Below are 17,768 nucleotides of genomic sequence, written 5' to 3'. Positions count from 1 at the left end.
TGAACTTAACGAATTAAAACATGGTTGTTCGTGCATCCATTTTTAGGCATGCATCAGGATATTCCTTGTCCTTTCTAATTGTTGGTATTGAATATCCAGTATTAGCAAAGTGGTAAATTTGACAAATTCAAATGGCACTTACAGGTCTATTGTTGGATGCAACAATGCAGCAATATGAATACCTACAGAACATTTAACTAATAAGAGCCTTATTATAGAGTTCTATGCAGTAGTCAACATACAGTCATTTATACCATGCTGACAGAGCCTGATTCTTCATATTAGCCTAGTCATAGTTTGCTAGTGTGATGTCATCAGTAGATTCCAATTTTGTCACAATGATAATTGAACAGAACTTATATGCTCTGAAATTTGCATTTAAGTTGCTTTGCTCATGTAGAGTATAATTCCGTTAAAGTAATAGACAAATTAATTTCTGAATGTTTAATTTAAATAGATCCTTGTGCAAAAAGGGAGCCTGCTTTGTGCATTATTTCCTCTGTGGACTTGATGTAACACGATTCAGAATGTATTTTTCATAAACATGTTGATGATTTTGTCACTCAATTTGTGCATACTGGATATATTTCCCTTGAATCTACAAGTAGCCTAAAAAAGTGTGATCCATATTTGAGCACTCACCCAATTGTGTGGAGACAGTCCATACCCAAATGTACTGCTGAAACTAAGTGTCAGTCTTAATATGCATTACCTCTATGAATTGCCAATATTTGTTATCCCTCTTCAGGCATCTTTCACATTTGATACAATTGAACACTGAGCAATTTACCTTTTAGGAAAACTCCAATGTGATTGAAGTAGCTGTGGTGAATGAGCATGAAGTAGGCGAGATGGAGTGCAGTTAAGGGCTGTGAACTCATGGAGTCTTTCTAATGATAGTTACATATTTGGCTGTAATAATCAATGAACCTGGCTCAATAAGCTAAATATCTGACCCTGTTCTCAATTTGTTGAGAGTAATTCTTAAGTGAGAAATTAATTTAGGAAACATATTACATTTTACAAGCATAATAAAGTTCTAATTCTTCATTCTCTATCACATGATTAAATATTTGGTTGATTACAAGATAATACATGTGGACCTTTTCATATCCAGAATCATTTTATAGATAAACCTCACTAAAATTAAATGTGTGAAAGAATTCAACTCACAAACATTCCCTTAGTAGTAGTTTATTGCAAATCAAATAATTTTGCGTTATTGTTTTGAAGAACATTGAAATGCAGTGACCGCAATAGTATTCTGGAGAAATGTATATGCAGCAACCAAAAGATGAATAATATCTGGCAACTGTAAGTCTGATTACTTTTTTGAAGTGTACATATTATATTTTTAATTTTTTTCTTTTTTATGACAAGCAGTCCCGATTTAAGAAAGTGTATGAAAATTGTTTCTGTTACTTGGTGTTAAACTAATATCATAAAGCAGGCCTTTAATAATAAAATAACCTTTTCTTAAAATTTCAAAACTCTAATAATTACAAAATACTTTGCTTGTAATTTGTATGAATAGAAGAAATATATGTTGCAGCCATCTATTTAAAATCTATACATTACTTTCTTAGGTTTTATTTGTTTAAAAGTAAAACAATTATCTGCTTGCAAATAATAATACATAAAGGTTAGCATAATGAATAACACTGAGTTCTTCACATGACCGCCAAGTAAGGGTGGATAATGTTGACTATAAAAATACAAAACTTAAAAATGTAACTAAAGTGCTTTGCTCCTTTATAGCTGTGCATCCTTTCTGATCCCTGCTTCCGTTGATTTTATAAAGCCACTCAATTTCATTTAAAATAACAAATACATTCCATATTACTGTGAGAATTTTAAACATTTTCTAAACTGGATTTTTCTCCCATATAATCAACTCTTTCGTGTACCACACAAAATCTGATTTGTGATATGAAGAAAAATAATATAATCTGTTCCAATGTCCATTGTGCAGTTTTGAGGTTTCTTTTCATTTCACAACGGAGGAGAAGGAATGACGGATATTTCTTTACTGTATATGTGAGGCTGTTGCCTCTGGTATTGAAATCAAGTGCAAATCATATTCTTTAACTTGGTAAGCTTCTGCAAGATTCCACATGTCTGACTGCAGATGTCAAGAGGCTATTTGGGCAAGTAACTGCACACAGAATGAAAGTGACAGTGCAAATACGAGGAGAGCATTGAGATGCGGTATCTGAGTGATGGAATATTCTGGAATGTCCACCTGGTATGATGGAGACAAAGGATGAAACATAGCAATGAGACGGAGATACGTCGCAAATACCATCAGCTTTTATTCTTCTGTTCGCCGAAGCATCAAGATGCGTGGAGAAGGCAGGGATATTCTCCTTTACAGTGAAGAGTGAACTGCCTCCGTCACTGCTCCAGTTTTCAACACACAGAATTTGTGTCACTCTCGTGTAAACATGTCCTCTGTTCCATATAGGTAAAAAAATATATCAACTGGCCTTCCTGGGGTTTTATTTAACTTGTCAATAGCTTTAGCAATTTTAGTTCATTTAATTCATGTGGGGGATGAGAAAGCTGGATTACTTTTTTGAGAAACTGTGAGATTAGAGTTTCTGCAACTGATTATGTTAGCATTGATCTTCTCAAGGTATTAGCTTCATATAAATACTTCAGAAGTGAAGAAAAAAGGGAAGAAAAACAATCAGAGCGCTTTACTTCAGGATTCTCTTGTCAGTTGAAGCAAAGTGAGCAGTGGATTGAGGGAGCTGCTCAGGGTAAGCTTCTGGCTGTACAGAGATCGGCTGGAGATGATTGGATCCGGATTGCACTGGTATTAATAATGCTGTGATTCCACAGGGTCAGCTGCTGTACTCTGCTTGTTGTAGGTCAGGATTTTTATTTGTTGAAGTCACAGTGCAGCGTTGACCAAGCTAGAAATAGCTGACATCTCTTCAAAATGTTTTATTTTCCTTCCAGTCCTAAGGATCTAAAGGAAGAAAAGAAATAAATTGAAATTTTACTCCATCCAAACCTCCAACAGTGAATTAGTTATCACAATGAAAACAAGAGAGAAGATTTAATACAACTAAAAACATATTTATGATTTCTTTATATATCTAAGAGTCTGGAACAATTAAAAAGTGCCGTAATCTTGAGAAGTGATCATTTACTTTGATGTTCAAGAGAAAGTGTTTCAGCTCTTCAGCGTTGAATCTGAGGCTTGTCTTCTGCTGTGAGATCCAGTACTTACTGACAACTCTTCTCAAGATTTCAGCTCAATATGCCAAAAAAGGAGAAGGTGAGGAAGACTGTGAATGATTTTAGTCAGCTGCCCCAAGCAATAGTGAAGTTTAATCCAAATGAAGCATTCAAAGGGGATCTCTGTAATTATCTGATAGGAAAGAGCTTAAAGGCCATGGGGGCAAAGCATAGCCATAATTTTCTTACTAAGAGCCACTACAGAAATAGAATACAAAGCATAATACAGCACAAGAACAGGTGTTTCAGTTCATAATGTTGTACCAAACTAAACTAGTAAATAAGCACTTAACTAAACTAATCACTTCTGCCTATACTGTCATGGTCCTGTCTGGCTATTCCTCATCTCGCTTCCACTTCCTTGATTGTGCCTTAATTCCCATCATCTGATTCCCAATTGCTGCTAGTTCAATTAATTACAGCACACCTGGTTCCCATCAGAGAATATAGGATAAGAACTCTGGCGTCACAGCCACATGTTGCCAGTTCGTTGGTTGATTCCAGTGAGTGTTAACCTTGTTTCCTGATCCCTTAGGACTGTTGGTTCTAAGCTCCACTCCATCCTCTAGAGATTCTTTGAAAACCTGGTCTTCGAGTCGAGACTCCTGCACTTGGTTATCCTGCACTTGGGTTCATCCCCAGTCCCTCACTTGCAACGTATACAATCTCCATATCAGAATAGAATCAGAATCAAATTTAATTTCTCCAGCATATGTCATGAAATTTGATAACTTAGCAGTAGCAGTGTAATGCAATACATGATAATATAAGAAAAAAAGCAAATCAATTACAGTAAGTATACAGATGTATATTACATTTTTAAATTAAAAAAATGTAAAAACAGGAATAATGAGAAGAAGTGAGGTAGTGTTCAAGGGTTCAATGTCCATTTCAGAATCGGATGGCAGAGGGGAAAAAGCTGTTCCTGAATCACTGAGTGTGTGCCTTCAGGCTTCTGTACCTCCTTCCTGATGGTAACAGTGAAAAGAAAGCATGTCCTGGGTAGTGCGCGTTCTTTAATAATGGGTGCTGTTGTTCTGAGATGCCGCTCCTTGAAGATGTTTTAAATACTATGGAGGCTAGCACCCAAAATGGAGCTGAGTAATTTTACAACTTTCTGTAACTCCTTTCAATCTTATGTGGTAGCACCATGCCCTCACATCCACCACCACCCCCCCCCCCCCCCCCGCCACCAGACAGTGATGCAGCCTGTCAGAATGGTCTCTACAGTACATCTGTAGAGGTTTTCAAGTGTTTTAGGTGATAAACCAAATCTCCTCAAACTCCTAAGGACATATAGTCACTGTCTTGTCTTCTTTATAGCTGCATTGATACATTTGGACCAGATTAGATCCTCAGAGGTATTGACACCCAGGAATTTCAAATTTCACTCTCTCTCCATTTCTAATCCCTCTATTGATGTTTGGTTCATGTTCCCTCATCCTACCCTTTATGAAGTCCACAATCAGCTCTTTCCTCTTACTGACATTGAGTGCAAGGTTGTTGCTGCAACACTATTTAACTAGCTGGTATATCTCACTCCTGCATATCCTCTTGTCTCTATCTGAGATCATACCAACAATGTTTGTATCATCAGCAAATATGTCACTTGAGCTATGCCTAGCCTTGCAGTCATGGGTATAGAGAGAGTAGGGCAGTGGGCTAAGCACACATCCCCAATGAGTGCCAGGATTGATGCACTCTTTGCAGATATATGTGCCTATGAAACTCTGAATTACAACTACTATATTTGCCTTCACTCGCACCAAAGCAGTACGTGTCAGGTACCCACTATTCTCGGTGTTAAAAAAAATTTGCCCTGCACATCTGCTTTGAATTTACTCGCTTTCACATTAAGTGCATATCCTCTAGTATTAGGCATTCCAACCCTGGGAAAAGAAACATTTTTCCATGTCCCTCATAATCTTATTAACCTCTATCAGTTCTCCCCTCAACTTCCTCTACTCTAGATAAAACAACCCAGGTTTGTACAACACCTCGCCATAGCACGTGCTCTTTAATCCAGGCGGAACTCTGGTAAGCATATTCTGCACTCTCTCCAAAGCCTTCACGTCCTTGCTATGATGGGGTGACGTCTGCAAAACTCCAAATGTGGCTTATCCTTATGTAACCCAGGTTAATTAAACCCAAAAATGTAATGTTAGAAAGCTCCACATGTGGAGGGATGAAAATGAGGGTTACTGAATTTTTAAAAAAGAGAACTTGGAAAAAAAATTGCTATGCAAGAATGAGACGTGGCTGATGCAGGCTCAATCAAGTGAGGGAAAAGCAGTAAACTGTTAGAAACTGAAGATATAAACTGTTAAAAGTGGAATTAATAGTGAGTATCTCTTACTAACTTCCTCAGGGTGAAACCCCTGGAGAGGGGAAATATTGATGAAAGGTTTATTGAAGCTATAGTTACAAGAAGCAGCAGCTACAGTGTGACAATATCAGGAGAGACAAGTGTCCAGGATTTCTACCATGTAACTGGAAATTAGTTCTGTTAAATCATACCAAGGGATTTGGTGAGTTAAAGCACTTTTACACTGAGTGTTTTATGTTGTGTGTGTAATATGTTCAGTAGTGTTGTATCTGAGAAATGTTTGGAAATGACAATGTGATACTGAGTTATTTTGAAATAGAAAATAGAATGTGTATAAGAACTTACAGATTGTAATCCTGTTGTATACAGGTCAGGTGTATATTTGTATATTTTGTGAATCATCTTTCCGTGGATGACCCACTATTGAACCAAGAAACAAGATGGTAAGCCATCAAAGATCGAAGAACCAGCATGTGAACAAAACATTTCATGATGTAGAGGATTTAATACAGTTGGATGTATATTGTGGTTTGAATTTGAATTTGCAGACATATTGATGAACTGAAACTGAAGTTAACCATAATACTTAAAAATCAGAATTCAATTAGTTTCCTAACTGGCTAGGGATAAATAAACAGGCAAATGTTAGTCTGTAAACTTTAAATAGGAAATAACACTAGATCTAATTTGATTTTCCCTCAAAGAGTGCAGCAAACAGTCACATGAGATAAGAAAAGCACTACACAGGTATTACACGTAGTTCTATAAATCTTCTACATAACTGGTTGACTCCTGAGCTCAATGCCCTGACTAATGAAGGCAAGTATATGAGGTGTCTTATCAAAGTATGTAACCACTTTCAAGGAGTTGTGGACTTGGACCCCAAGGTCCATCTGCACAGGATTTGTGGTTTCTTCTCTGCTGTAATAATCATGTGGCTTTCTAGTATTTTGCAGGATAAACACAATAATTTAATTTACATTCTGGTTATTCTACATTTCACTTTCTTACTCAAGTTTTCATGGAATTATTTTACAGTTAAGAGTTTTTGCCACTTATGCCACCATGATGACGAACTGATTATCAATTTATTGGAAAATATTATTAAGCTTCACTTTTCTTACTATCCTCTTAGCACCGTGCTTGAACAGAATGTTTAAAATAAAGGTTATCCACTTCTGTAATTATTCAATTTGTAGAACAAGCCCTCTCTCTGAGCTTACCTTGTTCCATGGATGACAAGTATTTGGAAAAAACATTAAAAACACCTGCAGGAGTTAACATCATTAGACCATAAGACATAGGAGCAGTAATGGACAATCAGCCCATCGACTCTGCTCCGCCATTCCATTATGGCTGATAGCAGATCCCTCTTAACCCCATACACCTGCCTTCTTGTCATATACTTTGTTGCCCTGACCGATTAGGAAATGATCAACTTCTGTCTTAAGTATATACAAGGATGTAGCCGCCACCACAGTCTGTTGCATTCCACAGATTTACTACTCTCTGGCTAAAAAAAAAATCCTCCTTACCTCTGTTCTAAAAGGTCTCCCCTCAATTTTGAGGTTGTGCCCTCTGGTTCTGGATAACCCCACTATAGAAAATATCCGCTCCACATCCACCTTATTTAGTCTTTTCAACCTTCGGTAGTTTTCAATGAGAAAACCCCACATTCCTCTAAATTCCAGTGAGTACAGGCCCAAAGCTGTCAAATGCTTCTCATATGTTAACCGTTCAATCCCAGAATCATCGATGTGAACTTCCTCTGGACTCTCTCCAATATGAGATAAGGGGTCCAAAACTGTTGACAATACTCTAAGTGCAGCCCAGTGCCTTATAAAACTTTGTCATTATCTCCATGCTTTTGTATTCTTTTCCCCTTGAAATAAATGCCAACTTTGCATTTGCCTTCTTTACCACAGATCAACCTGTAAATTAACTTTCTGGGAGTCCTGCATGAGGACTCCCAAATACCTCTGCACCTCTGATATTTTGATTTTCTCCTCATTTAGATAATAATCCATCCTATTGTTCCTTTCACGAAAATGCATTATCATACATTTCCTAATACTGTATTCCATCTGCCACTTTTTTGCTCATTCTTCTAATTTGTTTAATTCCTGCTGCAATCACATTGCACTGCCTACCCCTCCACCTATATTCATATCATCCGCAAACTTTGCCACAAAGCCATCTATCCTATTATCTAAATCATTGACAAACAATGTGAAAAGTAGTGGTCCCAATACTGACCGCTGAGGAACACCGCTAGTCTTTGGCAGCCAATCAGAAAAGGCCTCATTTATTCCCACACTGTCTCTTGCCTGTCAGCCATTCCACTATCTATGCCAGTATGTTTCCTGTAACGCCACAGGATTTTATCTTGTTAAGCAGCCTCATGTGTAGCACCTTGTCAAAACACCTTCTGAAAGTCCAGGTAAATGACCTTCACTTCCTCTCCTTTGTCCACTCTGCTTGCTACTTACTCGAAGAACTCTAACAGATTTGTCAGGCAAGATTTCCCTTTACAAAAACCATGTGGACTTTATGTTATCATTATTTTCCAAGTACCTCGAAACCTCATCCCTAATAATAGACTTCAACACTTTCCCAACCACTAAGGTTAGGCTAACTGGCCTATAATTTCCTTCCTCTTGCCTTTCTCCTTTCTTAAAGAGTGGAGTGACATTTGTAATCTTCCAGTCCTCCAGGACCATGCCAGAATCAAGGGTGATTCTTGAAAGATCATGACGAATGCATCCGTTGTCTCTTCAGCAACCTCTCTCGGGATTCTGGGATGTTGTCCATCTGGCCCAGGTGACTTACCCACCTTAACGCCTTTGAGTTTGCCTAGCACTTCTTTTTTAATAGCAATGGCACTCCCTCCTGCTCCCTGACACTCACACTACATAGCAATCAAATACTGATAGAATTTTTGCATTGCAAATAAGGTTTGCACATTTCAGAAATTCCCAGAGGGCTCAAAATAAACACGATCAATTACAGTTGGTTGGATTCAACTATCTTTCCAACAAATTCCAGCAACTGTCATTAAATGTCATTTTTTGATGCCAGGAGTCACTTTAATCTGGTCTTTGATTTGGATTGTATCAACATCCAGGTTCTCTGAAGCACAAAGATGTTCCAGGTGCCAGAATGTCAGAAGATGGTATCTCAAAAGTATAGATTCAGGGTTTGGAATACTGAGGACCCGAATCCCAGAGGCTACCATCAGAGTGTCAAGAGATGGTTAGAAATGTTGGTGTATAAAACATCTGGCCTCTCATTCAAATGGGGTATTAAGTCAGCTGCAGTTGCAAAAGAGTGTCAGGCTGCTGCTGCCATGGGAACTGGAGAGTGAGGCAGTCATCCCAAGGGGAAACAGTTCTAGAGGTAAATGGCTCCACATCTGGAATCTCAAAAGAAAAACTACTGGAGACTGGACTCTCAGGCAACCAAAAGATGGAGTCCAGAGTTCAGTCTATTCAGCTTTGAGCTTTATTTTCAAGATTCAGTCCAGTAAAGGGAATATTAAAACTGTTAAACCAGCACTGGGACAGGAGGACAGTCAGGGCATTTTGTCAAAAGCAAGGCCATATAGTAATGAAAAGATTATGACAAATAAATTAAGAGACTGTAATCCCCAAATAAAACATGCCTTTGAAAGCATGATACAGCGACCATTGCTGAAGCATTGCTATGTATTGGTCTCAAGAAAGCAATAAAAGCGATTCAGAAGTTAGAAATGACAACAGGACAGGGACTGAAATTTGCCAGCTGATTACAGAATACATGCCTATAAGGAAGCACCAAGCACAGTATACATTTGGACAGAGCATGATACAATGCAAAGCCCTTTAATGAATTTGGCGATGCCTCGGTGTAACTATAGTTAGTGTTATTAAGCAGTGATTAATTTCTCAGCATTTTTTTTATTAGACACTTTACCATCCCTTATTTAGCATATGTTCAATGATTTAGAGTCATAGGTTCTGCTCCTAATTTTCCAGATCGTTCATGCTCGATGATGCCTTTTGTAGTTACTTAAAATGGATAGATCACTAACTCAATTTACCTGAAGCATTAACTCTATTTATCTCTACAAGCAAAACCTGAAATGTTGAGCATGCACTTTCCACTTTCATTACAGGTTTCCAAAATCCATAGTTTTTTGCTTTCAAACTATGAGTGTAGACACCACAGAATCTCCCGACAAAACCTTACCTCCCATCACAAACAAGAGAAGATCTCCAGATGCTGGAAATCGGAATAATACACACAAAATACTGGAGGAACTCAGCAGGCCAGGCAGCATCTAAGGAAAAGAGTACAGTCGATATTTTGGACTGAGACATTTCAGCAGGACTGGAAAATTGATGAGAAGTAGAGTAAGAAGGTGAGGGGAGGTGAGGAAGAAGTGCAAGGTGGCAAGTGATAGGTGAAACAGGGAGAGGGGGAGGGGAAAGGTAAAGAGCTGGAAGTTGATTGATGAAAGAGGGGGAATCTGATTGAAGAGGACAGAAGACCAGGAACAAAGGGAAGGAGGAGGAGCACCAAAGGGAGGTGATGGGCAGGTAAGGAGATAGGTGAGAGAGGGAAATGGGAATGGGAAGAGTGAAGGGAGTCAATTACTGGATATCTGAGATATTGATGCTTATGCCATCAGGTTGGAGGCTGCTCAGATGAAATATAAGGGGTTGCTTCTCCAACCTGAATGTTACCTCCTCATGGCAGTAGAGAAGGCCATTGATTGACGTATTGGAATGGGAATGGAGAAGTAGAATTGGTGGGTGGGCATTGGGAGATCCCACTTTTTCTGACGGACAGAGTGCAGGCATTCAGCAAAGCGGTCTCCTGATCTACACTGTTTCTCTTCAATATACAGGAGACCACACTGGGAGCACTAGATACAGTAAATGACCCCATGCCAATGACCAACATCGCTTCCATTTCACCCATGTCTATCCTCACCCTATCCACCCGCCACCCCACCAGGGACAAGGTTCCTCTCGTCCTCATCCACCAGCCCACCAGACTTTGCGTCTAGCACGTAATTCTCCATAACTTCTGCCATCTCCAACAGGATCCCATCACCAAGCACATCTTTCCCTCCCCCCAACTTTCTGCTTTCCGCAGGGATCACTCCCTACATAACTCCCTTGTCCGTTCGTCCCTCCCCACTGATCTCCCTCCTGGTACTTATCCTTGCAAGCGGAACAAGTGCCACACCTGTCCCTACACCTCCTCCCTCACTACCATTCTGGGCCCCAAACTGTCCTGGAACAGTCCTTCCAGGTGAGGTGACACTTCACCTGTGAGTCTGTTGGAGTCATCTACTGTATCCAGTGCTCCTGATGTGGCCTCCTGTATATCAGTAAAGCCCCACGTAGATAGAGATAGAGAGATAAAGAGATACAGAGAGAGAGAGATACAATGAGAGAGAGAGAGAGAGAGAGAGAGAGAGAGAGAGAGAGAGAGATACAGAGAGAGAGAGAGAGATGTCTTTGAAAATACTTTTTTGACTGAAAATAGCGTATAATGGTGAAAGATTATTATACTTGGACGTTATCTACTTTGTCCTTTATCAGGCAACTTATGTCTCCATCTAAGGGTCTACATAAACAAATGTTCTCTAAAATTAAACTTAATGAAATTGAAATCAAATTTTTGAGCTAGTTAGGAGGTTGCTTAAGTAGTAGAAGGAAGAGACAAGGGATAAGGCATAGGTATTAGAAATAGATGAAGTGACTAGTACTGTCTGCCAAAGATGTTTGCTGGAGCCTCAACTATTCACTAAATTTATGAATGACAAATAAATCAATAGAGGGCTATTTATCCGAGTTTGTCAAAGGCATCGAGATTACAATACAAAGGTATTGTAAGTACTGAGGACAAGAGCATAAAATTACCAAGTGACATTGATATATTAAGTTAGAACGTACTTGATTTCACTGCAGACAAGTATGACATCATTCATCTTGGATTAAAAAGTAGTTCTCTAAAATGGAAATTTTAGAACTGTAAACCACCAAAGATTTTGGGGCACGGGTACGTAGGCCACTAAATAAAATACTTATGAAAGTTATCAACATTACCAACATGTAGCATACATAAATACAAGAGTAAATGTAAGAACTGAAAGAACACTACAGTATAGACACCAGACTCCAGAGGTTTAAGATATCTCTGCCTCTGTTTGTGCAAGCACTAACAAAAAGGAACCTACGAACACCACACAGTGAAATTTTTATGCTGTTCAGTACAAAGTTTGAAAATAAAAGAGAACTGAGTTTTTCTGAAGCTGTACAAAGGCCACACTCTCAATAGAATATATTGGCCGTGAAATGACATAGATCCTCCAGAATGTCAGCAGAGCGCCAAGGTTTAGGCTATGAGATGGATAATTAAATCTGTGTTTGCCTGGGATTCATACACACTATGAATAAGTTAAAAAAGGACAAATTTTTCTAAGATTTTGTAAGGAATTAATCAATTTGATGAAGGATTTTTTTTCACTAAGAATCTAAGACAACAGGATATTAATTTTGGAGATAAGGTCAATATTCAGGGCTCAATTTTACATAGTACAGGAGGAAGGCTATTTACTCCGATAAAGAGTAGGAGACTTTAATTAATAAAGTTTTTAAAATCAGAGATCGTGCTAACCAAGAAACATGTAATGTGTAATGTGAATAAGGATTTGGATTATGCATCACCTCATTGACAGGCGAAACAGGATGAAGGGGTTGAGTGGTCTACTCCTTTCACTACATTTATTTAATTCACCTTGAAATCTGGTGATGCTTAACCCCAATTACCCTGGGGATGGTGGAGGTGAACTACTGCAGAAATCCTAGTGTTGAGATTGGTACAGGAGGGGAACAGAGGGGCAGTTGTTAGTTTCCAAAATTAAGACCGATTGTTGGTGAAGGTCTGGCTTTATATATCCATGTTATGATGATTTTGGTCTTGTAGGGAGCCTGCAGATGCTGGAGATCCCATGGGCCTAATTCCCTTGTTTTCTTAGAGGCGGCAGGCTTGGGGAGAGCTGTCAGAGAAGCCTAGATCGATAACTACAGGGTATTCTGTAGATGGTGCACAGCACAGCTAGCAAACATCACTGACGATGGAAATTAACGTTTAGGGTAATTGATAGGGTGGCAATCAAGAGTAATGTTCTGATACTGATGAGCTTTTTGAGAATTATTGGTGCTGAATTCATCCAAGAAATTTGAGATATTCTATTACATCCCAAATAGTGTGGAGCATGGAAAGGCCTTGAGGTGTCAGCAGGCAAGTTGCTCTTGAAGCCACACTATTGAGTTGAAAACACAAAGTACACTGCAGATGCTGGGGTCAAATCAACACGTACAACATGCTGGAGGAACTCAGCAGGTCGGGCAGCATCCCTTGAAATGAGCAATCAACGTTTCGGGCCGAGACCTGCCTGTTTCAACGGATGCTGCCCGAACTGCTGAGTTCCTCCAGCACGTCGTACGTGTTGACTATTGAGTTGAGTTTCGGATCAGAGGTGAACCCTGGGATATTATTGACTCAGTGATGGTAAGTCTCCCAGAAGCTGACTTCCTCAAAGCATAAGTGTTGGTTAATCAGTGGCCAGGGGAATCAGCCATGTTGTCAATCTGAGAAAAGTGACCAAGCATTTCTAGTGCTGCCATCACCAACTTGTAAGGGCTGCATATCATTTATATGCAGGAGGCAATGATGCCTATTTGTGGATAGCAAGATTCCATATACAGCAGAGTGACTTTGAGCAGATAATGGGTCCCTATGAAGCTATTTGGTAGGTAGTCATTGTCAGGGATTACTGAAAGGAGTTCTGCTTCATTTCAAATATTTTTACCCTTCTGCTCACTGCAGGCAGTTCAGTGGCCTTTGGTTGTCTCCTCATAGAACAATGCAGGGAAACCTGCGGCTCAGTGTGTGGCCCCCAACTTGTCGAGAATCCACAGAGAAACCCAAAGCAAGTGTCTAGGTCACCAGTTCATAGTAATAAAATGAATATAGAGCCTTCCTCAATTGAAAATATTTTGCTAACAGTTCAAAAGTATAATCAGCTGGTGATGATAGTTCGGCATGACAAAATAGCAAAATTTTGTTTCTAATAGTGAAAAGTGGAAATGTTTTGATGTCTGATTGCCACCACAACACATCTTATTTAAGTTACATTTTTATGGTACAAAATAAGTCATTTCAGCAGCTGAGCCCCAACGCTCCCCATGACTTTGGTGTGGAGCAAGGAGATTTGGAGGTGCTGCTCAAAACGTTTTAGCAGTGAATATATTTTCCTGGCTTGTGAGTGAGGGTCAGGAGGATATTAATTACTGCAACACTATTTTGATACATGGCTGATACGTGATAAATTACTTACATACAACTGGTGATCAAAACACACTATTTGTGATAGTTAGAAATGATGGAGGCCAAGTCCAGAACATGCTTTACATAACTACCAATTTTATTTTTTACTGACAACATGAACCATTACACCAAATATTAATCATGAGTGGCTGTGATATTAATATAATTCTTATTTGCCATTTTATCATTACAAATACCATTATGAACCGTTAATACCAATTCTTAATTTTTAAGAAATGCAATTTATAGGAGTAACAGGTTTAACCGAAAGGGCAATTTAGCCATCTTTAGATTTAAGCTCAGATTCAGATTTATTTATCACATGTACATTGAAGCATACGGTGAAATGTGTATATTTTCTCATTAGTTTTTTTTGTTAGTTTTTTACTAGTCCGTTCACATAAAACAATAAAATATATTTTTAAAAAAAAGAAACGTGTATATTTGCATTACTAACATGGATGCGCTGGGGGCAGCCAGTGCATTTCGACACCAACATATCACATCGACTATGTTTGGCAGAACAACATAGAACACAACTAGACTTAACATACCAAGTGACAAAGGAACAGCAGCAACACAAGCTTCATTTCTCCCTCCCACTCACCCACACACATACACGGTTTTCTAACCCCAGGACTAGCTAGCTTCTTTAGCCCCAAGCTTCCAGTGAACTCATGGATTCTCAGATGTCAGGCTTCAGCTTCCCTAGTGGATGTACAGAGGTTCACAGATGTGGGGTTCTGGCCATTTGGCTTCGACTTCTGAACCCCCAATCGATCTTGATGTTTCGATCTGGACTTCCAATCAAGTCTCGGGCTTCAATCTTCAATATCAACCCAGGACTTGCCGATGACAACGAATGAGGACCCTAGGAACCCGATCTCCAGGCCATGAGCACGGGACTTGCCGATGATGGGATGGAGCATTGCTGCCAGCCTGACATCCAACCACATCCACGTTGCCAACCTTGGAACATGGAGCAGAGGCTTGAATTCCAGCTTGACCTCTAATTCTCCCTCATCCCTGTCCCTGAACTCTAACTTTCCTCTCTATTCCTAAAATCATCTGCACATACCTAAAAAACCCAAAGAAAGCAAAATGAATCTGAGCCTCAATTTACTTAACTTTAAATCTTCACTTTAGGAAATAGTGTAAAATGGGTAACACTGACTTCAATTGAAATTAAAATGAGGGGAAGGGATAAAACAGATGTCTGATCTGATGCTACTAATGATTGTGGAAAGTTGGAAATATCTTGGTGCCCACAGTGAGACAGATTGCAGGAGGAACAGAGATGGCAGAAAAGGGGGTTATGGTGTTATAGGTAGGGAAAGTATTGGCTGATTCAAGTTAAAACTTAATTAACCCCAGCAAATCATTTTGCTTAGTCATGACAGCACTTTGTACTCCACTCCAAAATGTGATTGACTTGATTTTGAATGGTTTGACTGCTTCAAACTAACAGGAAGGTGACAGTAGCTCAAAAAGCCACGTGTTACGGCAGTATTAAACAGTGGAGCATCTCTGAATACACAGGTCAAACCCTGAAGTGGATGGTCACTGAGTGTAACATAGAGACATAGAACATAGAAATCCTACAGCACAATACAGGCCCTTTGGCCCACGATGCTGTGCCAAACATGTACTTACTTTAGAAATTACCTTGGATTACCCATGGCTCTCTATTTTTCTAAGCTCCATATATTTATCCAAGAGTCTCTTAAAAGACCCTATCATATCCACCTCCACCATCGTCGCCAGCAACCCATTCCATGCACTCACCACCCTCTGCATAAAAAACATGCCCCTGACACCTCCTCTGTATCTACTTCCAAGCACCTTAAAACTGTGCCCTCTCATGTTAGCCATTTCAGCCCTGGGAAAAGCCTCTGACTGTCCACACGATCAATACCTCTCATCATCTTATACACCTCTATCAGGTCACCTCTCATCCTCCATCACTCCAAGGAGAAGAGGCCAAGTTCACTCAACCTATTCTCTTAGGGCATGCTCCCCAATCCAGGCAACATCCTTGTAAAATCCCTTTGCACCCTTTCTATAGTTTCCACATTCTTCCTGTAGTGAGGTGACCAGAACTGAGCACAGCACTCCAAGTGGGGTCTGACCAGGGTCTTATAAAGCTGTAACTTTACCTCTCGGCTCTTAAACTCAATCTCGTGGTTGATGAAGGCCAATGCACCAAATGCCTTTTTAACCACACAGTTAACCTGCACAGCAGCTTTGAGTGTCCTATGGACTCGGACATCAAGATCCTTCTGATCCTCCACACTGCCAAGAGTCTTACCATTAATACTATATTCTGCCATCATAGTTGACCTACGAAAATGAACCACCTCACACTTATCTGGGTTGAACTTCATCTGCCATCTCTCAGCCCAGTTTTGTATCTTATTGATGTCCCACTGTAACCTCTGATAGCCCTCCACATTATTTAGAACACCCCCAACATTTGTGTCATCAGCAAATTTACTAACCCGTCCCTTCACATCTTTATCCAGGTCGTTTATGAAAATCACCAAGAGAAGGGGTCCCAGTACTGATCTCTAAGGCACACCGCTGGTCACTGACCTCCATGCACAATATAACCCATCTACAACCACTCTTTGCCTTTTGTGGGCAAGCCAATTTTGGATCTACAAAGCAAGGCCCCCTTGGATCCCATGCCTCCTTACTTTCTCAATAAGCCTTGCATGGGGTACCTTATCAAATGCCTTGCTGAAATTCATATACACTACATCTACTCCCACTACATCTACTCCTCTACCTTCATCAATGTTTTTAGTCACATCCTCAAAAAATTCAATCAGGCTCGTAAGGCACGACATGCATTAAACAAAACCATGCTGACTATCCCTAACCATATTATGACTCTCCAAATGTTCATAAATCCTGTCTTTCAGAATCTTCTGCATCAACTTACCCACCACTGAAGTAAGACTCACTGGTCTATAATTTCTTGGGCTATCTCTACTCCCTTTCATGAACGAGGAAACAACATCTGCAACCCTCCAATCTTCCGGAACCTCTCCCATCCCCATTGATGATGCACAGATCATCGCCAGATGATCAGCAATCTCCTCCCTCACCTCCCACAGTAGCCTGGGGTGTATCTCATCCAGTCCTGGTGACTTATCCAACTTGATGCTTTCCAAAAGCTCCAGTACATCTTCATTCTTAATGTCTATATGCTCAGGATTTTCAGTCTGCTGTAAGTCATCCCTACAATTGTCAAGATCCTTTTCCAAAGTGAATACTGAAGCAAAGCATTCATTAAGTATATCTGTTATCTTCTCTAGTTCCACACACAATTTTGCACTGTCACACTTGATTGGTCCTTTTCTCTCATGTCTTATCCTCTTCCTCTTCACATACTTGTAGAATGCCTTGTGATTTTCCTTAATTCTGATTGCTAAAGTCTTCTCATGGCCCCTTCTAGCTCTCCTAATTTCATTCTTAAGCTCCTTGCTGCTAGCCTTATAATTTTCTAGATCTCTATCATTACCTAGTTTTTTGAATCTTTCGTAAGCTTTTCTTTTCTTCTTGAATAGATTTTCAACAGCCTTTGTACACCACAGTTCCTGTACCCTACCATCCTTTCCCTGTCTCATTGGAATGTACCTATGTAGAACGTCTCACAAATATCCCCTGAACATTTGCCACATTTCTGCAGTACATTTCCCTGAGAACATCTGTTCCCAATTTATGCTTCCAAGTTCCTACCTGATTGCTTCATATTTCCCCTTACTCCAATTAAACACTTTCCTAAATTGTCTGTTCCTATCCCTCT

General features: G+C 39.7%; 1 protein-coding gene across 3 annotated transcripts in view; it reads right to left on the bottom strand.

Annotated features, from left to right (window-relative positions):
• Nucleotides 1-1,188: 1,188 nt before the first annotated feature.
• The window catches only part of prr16 (proline rich 16), a 209,619-nt gene continuing 193,039 nt past the window's right edge, over nucleotides 1,189-17,768 (bottom strand). For all 3 annotated transcript variants that reach the window (XM_073069224.1, XM_073069234.1, XM_073069244.1), the window contains exon 3: nucleotides 1,189-2,974. The gene's annotated coding sequence lies outside the window, so the exon portion shown is untranslated. The remainder of the gene's footprint in view (nucleotides 2,975-17,768) is intronic.

The sequence above is a fragment of the Hemitrygon akajei genome, chromosome 2, assembly GCF_048418815.1.
Source record: "Hemitrygon akajei chromosome 2, sHemAka1.3, whole genome shotgun sequence".
NCBI classification, from domain to species: Eukaryota; Metazoa; Chordata; class Chondrichthyes; order Myliobatiformes; family Dasyatidae; genus Hemitrygon; species Hemitrygon akajei.
Note: the sequence above shows the minus strand (reverse complement) of the source record. Positions and strands in the feature narration are given on the sequence as shown.